The 9,539-nt window shown below is 39.5% G+C and overlaps 1 non-coding gene across 1 annotated transcript; it reads left to right on the forward strand.

Annotated features, from left to right (window-relative positions):
* The first annotated feature begins 8,960 nt into the window (after positions 1 to 8,960).
* LOC118488686 lies at positions 8,961 to 9,067 on the forward strand. Its single transcript, XR_004885230.1, has one exon. It is a non-coding gene; the product is annotated as a small nucleolar RNA R71 (small nucleolar RNA).
* Positions 9,068 to 9,539: the final 472 nt, after the last annotated feature.

The following is a 9,539-nucleotide window of genomic DNA, read 5'->3' on the forward strand; positions in this document are numbered from 1 at the left end:
AACTTGACAGATGATGATGATGCTGATGAACTCAAGGATGTTTTAGCCATGTATTCATTCTTCTTTTCATTGAAGTTTTTGAGATACACACATGCCTGAGTTTTATGGTTTGTTTTACCACAAACACTGCAACTTTCAGCTGAAGTAGTGACACTTTTTTTGATTAAATCATAAGCTTTTAAGTGGAAACAATCTTTTGTTAGATGGTTCCTCTTCTCACAGAATTCACAAAACAAGTTATCAACCTTTTCTTTCTTCTTCCTCTTTTCAGACTCCTTTGCAGCAGAGGTTTTAACCACTGCTGGGATGTCCTTGAGAGGAATGACTTTAGCTTTTGGAGCTTTAACACCATCAGTTGATGTAAAGTCCATTGGCTTGAAATTTTCAAGAATATCACACTCATCAGACCATCTTGGTTTAAATTGATGATTTTCAATCTCCTCAAAAGCAGAGGGGCCCATTGGTCTGTCAAGTGTGATTTTGTTACCAAGTTTGTCAGTGATTTTCACTTCTTGGCCATTCTTGTTTGTGGGGATGTACTCAGTAGTTACATCAATGGTTGAAACAGATTTTCCAAAAGCAGTGTTTTCATCATCATGTTTTCTATAACCAACCCCAAATTTCACATTGCTTTTTATCTGTTTCTCAAGCATAACCTCATACCCTTTGCATGATTCCACCCATTTCTCTCATGTGATCTGGGTGGACTCTAACTCCTTTTTGCAAACTTGGTATTTTTCTACCATAGTTTGGAGTTGGGTTTTAGTTATGCTTTGCTCTTCTTTCATGCTGCTAATCTCTTTCTCCTTTTCAGCCAATTTGTTTTTAAGTTCTTTTAAAGATCTTTCAAATTTGACTTCATCAGTTAAGATTTTGTTCCTAAGGTTTTCATTCACCTCTTTTATGTTAGCAAAAGCAATAATGCAATTGTCAGAACACAGTTTTTGTAGAACTTGAGGTGATACCTTGGCAGCAGCCATCATTGCACAATCACACTGAGTATTCTCTTCATCACCAGCTCTCTCTTCTTCTTCACCTGCCTTTTCTTCTTTCTTATCTTCTTCAGACCATAGATCTGTCAGTGGTTCAATCAGGGTACATGAACTTTCTTCCAACAGTACTTCATCAGCCACAGCAGTAACCACTGCTTCAATCACCTCATCCACTGTTTCAGAGACCAGCTGTTTCTCTTCAGATTCAACACCCTCCTGTATTGACTCTAATGCCATCAAACAAAATTCATCATGAGAAGAAACATTAGAAGCATAGAGTGCAAAGTTTTCATCACTGAGGTCTTCAGGCATACTGCTCCAGTCAACAAACTCTTGAGTAAAGAAACTTTGTTGATCTGGTTGTGTTGCTACTAGAGCAGTGGTTTGTGGTGCAGGTTGCACTTGTGCCTGGGGAGCAGGGGTTTGAACACATTGAATCTGTGGAGCAGCTGTTTGGACATAATGCACTGGCACAGGAGCAACAACATAGTGAGCAGTGTTCACATGTGCTGCTGGGGCATATTGGGCATAGTGCACAGTGTTTTGATTTTGAGGTCTAGGATTTGAACTAGGGTGAGTAATTATGGGACCAGTTGTTTGACTCCTACACTCTCTAGCAAAATGTCCTAACCTGTTACACTTATAGCACTTGATTTTTGATTTATCCAACCCAACCCTTAGATTCCCATGCAACCCTGGGAATTTTCGCCCTGTTCTTTTATAAAACTTGCTAGTTCTAACACTTAGCAAGGCCAGTTGATGCAAGATGTCCATTTCTTCAAGATCAGTGGGGTCAAAATGCTGTAAATCATTTAGTTCAAAGCTTAAATTGTCTGACATCTGGTTTTCATTTGCAGTGAATGCATAACCTGTAGAGTGAGGATCAGGGTTGTTAAAATTTGCACCAGCAGTTATGTCAATGAAGTGATCATAACCCTGATCCTTACCACTACCACCAGTTTCTTCTTGACCCAGAAGAGCAGTGTTACCGAATGAGTAATCATCAACGGTTTTCCCTGACTCTTATAACTTCCTTTTCTGGTTCAACTCCCTTTCGTAGGTCAGGAGTCGACCATGGAGTTGGGTCAAGGTCAGATCCTTGAACTCAGGTGAGTTTCGGGTGACAAACGCTATTGTGTCCCATTTATCTGGCAGTGACCTGAGGAACCTGCTGTTTTGAGTTGAGTTTGTAAAAGTGGTTTTAACAAGCCCCAGTTCACTGATGAGACAACTGAACCGCTCAAATTGTTGCGTCAGTGATTCACCTTTAACATGACAAAATGTTTCATACTGTTGGTTCAGGATTTCCCTATTGTTTTCTATAACCTCTTCGGTACCTCCAAACTGTTCCTTAAGTGCGTCCCACAACTCTTTGGCATTGTCACAATGTAACAATCCAGCATATATTTCGTTGGGCAGCGCTGATGCTATGATACTAAATGCTTTAGCATCTAGTTCAAACTTTTGATAATCCGTTTCAGTATAATTTTCAACAGGTTTTGGAACTTGTTTTTTAGCATCTTCAGCGCTTGGCACTGTAGGAACATGAGGACCAAAGATAACAGACTTCCAACAACCTGTGCTTTGTTGAGCGAGGATGTGACCCATCCTCCTCTGCCAGATGTTGTACTCATTTCTTTTTAGCATAGGTGGTTTAAAGAGAGAACCAATGTTTTTATCGTCCTGAGATTGTGACGTCATTCTTGTTGTTTTACAGGTACTGAGAAATCAACTTTAGTGGTGATTTATCCTTACTCTGTTTTTCAACGACGAACAAACGATCAGTATCAACTGTTTTGAGCTGAACTTTTTACGTCAAAATGATTGTTAAATCAAATTTGACTGTCCAAGCTCTGATACCAATTGTTGGATCTGAGTTTCTTTTTTATTGTATTTTGTGTTTGAAGTTAAGATGAAAATGGATGAGTTGTGCAGCGGAATTAAAATGAAAACAAACTTTGCATACAATCAAATGAGAGTAATACTTTGATCAAACATCTTTTACACAATGAACCGAATGATTGAATTTAATTTCAACAACGATTACAAAGATAGATGTATGAATGCAAACTCCCCCTCAGCCCGAGCTCAGTAGTTTGTTCGTACAAAGAAGACGAATGATGTAAAGAGCTAATAGAACAGTACAAAGTACTGAACTATTTATAGGCACTTGCAAACTACTGAGCATCTTTGCTGACGTCACCATGAAAGTGACATCTAACCTCCTAACAAACTCTAACCTCTGATCTATACAGACACTGCTTGTGTTAACTACTGCTAATACATTCTACTACAAAACAGACTTTAGAACAGCTGCTGCAACCTTCTACTGCTGTGAACCCAGCAGCACTTGTCCGGATCAGCAGTGCTTGACTCAAGGCAGTAGATTGAATCAGCAGGACTTTAGTCTTCAATCAGATCTTTAGTTGAGCAGCAGTTATGAGTCAGTAGTTTGGTAAGATCAGCAGATAGGAGGTCACCAGTAGTTGTAATCACTTTCAAGGGGAGAGATTTGTGTATCAGCATCTGCTTATTCATAATCCACTTTTCTGATCCAGTTTTGGCTTTAATTATCTGTTCCTCTGATAGGGTTCAATCCCAACACCTACCCTTAGCATGTATAGCGCTATAGGAGTGACGCGCCACCCGTGTTCGTGAGGTCATGTTAAGTCATTCATTCATACTTGCGTAAACTTTTGGATGACTTATATATTCACATGCCAGTTTATACGTTAATCTTGATAACTAAGTTTGCTATGTGGATTGTTTAAACTCTTTTCTTATATGCTAGTACTCAAAACTTGTATACTCGCCAATACTTTTTGTATTGAACTATACTTTAATACATGTTGCAGGATTATTATGATGATGATGCACGGAACTTAGTAGGATGTCTAGAAACGCACCAAATTTAAATTCGTGCTTATTAGTTTAGTCATTCGATAATTATTGTAATTTGTTCGTTTCAAACTTGTTGTATTTCAATTTCAAACCAATGTACTTGTTATTAGCAATGAAATGAAATTTATTATTAAATACTTTGTCAATAGTGTTATGAAGTCTCGAGCAATCTCGTTCGCCTCACTCTGATGTTTCCGCCATCGGTTGGGGTATGACAAAACTCATGAAGAACATCAACTATTACATTGTCCAAATTGAGTGTTCAAACAAGATAGATTTTTGTGTAAATTCATACTATTAAAATTTTCGAATCCATTCCAACATCAACTCCATGAACTCACACACCTCTGTTTCCCATTTTAGGGTAACTTCGGTGCTCCAACCCTCAAATCATTCAGGCTCACCTTATGGAAAGCATTTCGCAAACCGTGAGTATACTTGACCCTCTTTCGTTTTAAACCATTTTTGGGTGTAACATGTATGACCTATTAAATTCACAAAACACACACAATCAATCTTATGTAAACACTAAATCCATTAAGAACATGCTACTTCTTATACTTGATGTTTATACATGCTAGAATACATTCATGCAACCTATTTGTCATTAACTTCGCGAGCCTACCTTAACATGTATATCGTTATTGGGGTAGCATACCACCCTTTTTGGGGCCATGATGTCTGTCGTTATGGACATGCAAAAACCTATTTAAACTATTAGTATAGAATAAGCAGGGTATCGAACCAAGGGAGGACTGTGGAAAGTGTCGTAATGAAAAGGATTGATTAAATATTACTGAATGAGAAAATCGGTTTGTTTGATTTTGAGAAGTAGCTAAATTAACGAATAAAAATTGTGTTTTAAATCAATGAGAAGAAAGATGGTTCCTCCAGATTTCAGGTTCTGCAGTTAACTTCAATTATGTGTTTAACCGTTACCAACATAGACATGGGTGTTAATTTTAATTCATCAATTGTGATAACCAACGACTAAGTACTCCGGTCAATACATAACGGGAGGTTATCGAATGATTATCAATTACAATTTACAAACCCTAACCCCATGTCAAATATATCCCAATTACTAGAACTCTCGGGAACTGAATGCTTAGAAATTAAGGTTTAAATAAACGTAATTGTTTACAATCAAGAAATCAAATCAATGGTGAAAAGCATCGAATGCTTAGATCACCAGGTTAAAACGATTGTGTCAACACATAATATCAATCAACTTACAAAAACCCTCCATCCGGAGGAAACCACAAAAAGTTTAGCCGCTCATCTCGCACAAAGAATCTTCAAAAGCTTGGATTGATGATGAATTCATGATCGTGGTTGATGATTCGGTGTGATGAATGATGGATTGGAGTGAAAAAGCGTCGATCTTGATGCCCGAGAGGTGCCTGGGTTCGACTTGGAAGATGAGATAATCATTCCCCACATTAACCAACCCTAATATATCATAAAAACCCTCAAATTTGCGTTTTTCCGTAACCCAAACCGTAGGCTACGGTTTCAGAATTCTGACCAACATCAGCACCCAACCGTAGCTTACGGTTGGTGAACCGTAGCTTACGGTCGGCAGATTCTTCCAAAATTGTTTTCTTCATAACTTCTTCGTTTTAGCTCCGACGCACCGTTTTCGCCCACGTCTTCGTAATTCAACCCTCTACCATGCCATATTCTAATATCTTCATTTTCAATCCATTAACATTCCCCAAAACTCATCCAATCTTCGTATTTAACCTGCAAAACATCATTTTCTCATAGTTATCCAATTCCACACATATAAACAACCAAATATGCATAAGATTAGACATTAAACACATATAAATCACATTCCTAAACCCATTCATCACATCCCCACACTTACCTTTGCTTGTCCTCAAGCAAACCAACTAGAAGTAGTCACCACAGTAACAATACCTCTAAACTCCCTAACCGGTTCAACCTGTTCAGTCCCAAGTCATACCCATCCCATAGACTGACACAATCGAGATTGACAGTCTGACAAGTAAATGATGCAATTTCAAAACTTAAGACTTGTCTATCTAAAACTAACATGTTTACAATTAACCACATGCTACACACCCCTCACAATGTACTCTCCTCTCGGGTTAATATCTGGACTAGCGTGTAATGTGCTAGTATATAAACACTCCAAAAAGCAAACATGAAATCCTACAATCATAGGCTTGTATGACAATCACACCTCCACCGTATCATCTAACATGGCACAGATCAAAAGGACTTTCGGGTTTTGGGCTTAGGGTAAAGGTAGGAAAATCTTTTTTTAGGTTCTTTTTCTTTTCTAGTTGCCTCACAAACAATAACCAAACCGTGATAACTTTATTCAAACACAACTTACACTATTGGGTTGGTTTCTACCCAAGAACATAGACGATATTCACAACACTTATATTTTTGTTCTTTTTTTTTTCTTTTTCATTTTCCTTTTTTCTTTTTCTCTTCTTTTTTTTCATAACAATATTATCACGATCGGTTTTTCACAATAAACAACGAGCGAACAAACGAAAGGTAGTTAGGCTCAACAGGGCTACTAAAGGAAATTTGGTGAATGACACAAAAGAAACACAACACAAAATGGTGTGACAGGAAATCCTACTGCCTTTATCACACATGTGCACATGTCAAACCCACAGTCTCAGCATGCATCGAATCATACAAGTTCTAACACAGAATGACACGTAGCCTACACTCAACAAATGAATTCATCATATAATGTATCCTATCCATCTACAGGCTCAAGATCTCACCAAGAAAAGGTAAAAAGGTTGACGACATGTAGCATATGCAATTAAAACATGTTACCCCTAGATGGACATCTCTTTTCACTCATTTTCTATAAAAACACTTGTCAAACCTACTCTCATGAAACTTAAAGGGACATCCATGACAAGGGACTAATCTAGCTTACTACCGGTAAGAAGCCTATTAGTGATTGAAACTTCAGGTTTTCGTATCCAATTAGCTTGTTTAAGGCGATGAAAAATTTTAAAAATTTTCAATTTTTACCAATTTTCATCGATTTCAACCACTTTCAATCTCTTCAAAGCTTTATCCACAAATCCCTTCCCGGGCTCCCCCATCCACACACTTGGGATACATTGTCCCCAATGTATGGTGCTTTTAATATATAAGCCCGGGAAAACAAACCAACAATCCTAAATAAGCGGCTAACTCATCACAAACAAACCAAACGACACACATCCCATAAACAAAACAAAGTTTCACACCACCAAAAACAACAAAACACACCAAAAATAAGGTAAGAAAGATAAACACATGCACCTGATCATGTGTCTGTAGTGATGTTGTTGTTGTGCTTTAACCAGAATAGACGCATTCCATCGATTCTTTGATATCTTACCAGGGATGTTGCGAAACATCCCCACACTTGAATTATTGCATCCGTGAAGATAGAATCAAGAACTTGTCAAAACACAAACACAACACCAAAACAAAACAAAACAACACAAAACAAGGTACACTGCTCTACATCCTCGGGCTGCCTCCCGAGAGCGCTAAGTTTTAGGTCTTCAGCCAGACCGTACCTGATGTTCAAGGTGGTTCAGCTGCACGTTTTCCCTCCCATGTCTCTCCGTACATATCTATCCAGTTTTTAGGGAGGGTCACCGTTTCACTTCGGTTGGGGTTAACTACAGTTTCATTACCCCATCCAAACCCACCATCAGGTGGTTTTCCTCCGCCAAATGGCCTTCTCCCACTTGACTTCTTCACCCGATATCCACTCGCCTCTAACCTGTCCTTTGTCACACTTGAATCATGTTCATTAGTAGCAACTGTGTGACAAGCATCATTAACAGGATCGTAAGAAATAGTTTTTAAAAACACATTAAAGTACAACTTACGATTCTTATAGCTCATAGTGACCATTCTGCTTCGACAATCAATCTGGGCGTTCGCGGTATATAGGAATGGGCGACCCAAAACTACCTGCGGCTGCTCGTATGTAAGCGATGGTGCATAATCGACAACCATAAAATCAACCGGGTAGTAAAAATCGCCAAGTTGGATGACCACATTCTTCACAACCCCTCGTGGTCGTTTCAAACTCGCATCTGCGAACATGGCCATGCTATCACACGCTTGTAGCGGACCAAAGTCATATTGGTCATACAAGCTACCAGGTAACACGCTCACTCCTGCTCCATAGTCCAGCAATGCCTTGTGGATTTTGAACTTCCCAACTCTGATGGAGACAACCGGCTCCCCCAAATCGATTCCACTTTCTTCCACAACCGCTTCATTTAGACCTGCAATCACATTCGAAGCAGACAAACCATTATCATAACAAGTATTATTAGGAACTGGATTTACCCCACTGATCAATGTACTCCGTGGATTCTTGATCAATGTACTCCGTGGATTCTTGGGGTTTGGTTGAGTATCACTTGGCAGCTTCCCTTGTTGTTGCTTCAGCTCCTTCACATCGGTTGCAAGTTGGGCCATTTGTGTGGTTAATGATTGAACGGCTTTATCTCGCATCTCCTCCTTTTGAGCAAGATTTTTCAATTCAAGCCTTTGATTTTGTAAGTCAAGCTGAATTGCTTTCAACATCTCCATCATATCATTGTTCCCCTGACCACTATTCTGCTGGTAGTTTCGTTGGAAACCCGAATTATTACCCCCTTGATAATTATTTTGGTTCCGAGGCTGATAATATTGGTTATTTCCTTGGAAACCCGAATACCTGTTCCCACTACCCTGCATCATATTCACCTCATCCAGATTACCGATAATGCTAGGGCACTGATCAGTATGTGCCCTATATCCCCACAATGACCACACAACGGGTATGGTCCCCCAGTCTCCGGTAACTGGTCTGCAGCCTTCACTGTCGAATGTCGTGCACTTCTAGAAGATTGAGCTTTGCGTTTTGACGCCCTTGCGGTTCTTTCTAAATATTCCCAATCATCCTCTTCGTAATTCATTCCAAACGTACCATTGGATATTGAATTTACATCCCTTGCATCTTCATCTGTAAGGCCTTCGTGGAATGTATTGATGAGCTCCCACAAATATATCTCATGATGTGGACAGTTCTTGAGCATCATTTTGAAACGATTGAACGCTTCGTGAAATAACTCACCGGGTTGTTGTCGAAACCCTCGAATATCCTTCCTGGCGTTTTTAGTACGCAAATGAGTATAGAACTCATCTAAAAATTGTTGCTGCATTTCGCCCCATGTGAAGATCGAAGCTGACGGTAGCGAATGGAACCATTGCTGCGCTTTGTCTTCAAGTGTGAATTGGAAGAGTACCAATTTCACATCATCAACTGAGAAACGTTGGCTACTGATTGTGTTGCAACGTGCATCATACGCAGCAATGTGTAAATATGGTTCTTCATGTGCGTGACCATGAAACTTAGGCAGACTGGATATTGATTGCGTTCGTACTTCGAATGACCGCCCTCCTTGTAATTGCGGGATCACAACCGGTGATGGGTTGTTAACTATAGCAGGCCTGAAGTGGCTCTCTATACCTCGAACTGGACCTTGATTATTTCTTCGCGGCATTCCTTCCGGTAACATCACCGGTCGGTGTAGGTTTCGTGACAGCGGTCTTGCCTGACCCTGCATCTGAGGTACCGGCGGTGGT

Source organism: Helianthus annuus, chromosome 16 (genome assembly GCF_002127325.2).
Source record: "Helianthus annuus cultivar XRQ/B chromosome 16, HanXRQr2.0-SUNRISE, whole genome shotgun sequence".
NCBI classification, from domain to species: domain Eukaryota; kingdom Viridiplantae; phylum Streptophyta; class Magnoliopsida; order Asterales; family Asteraceae; genus Helianthus; species Helianthus annuus.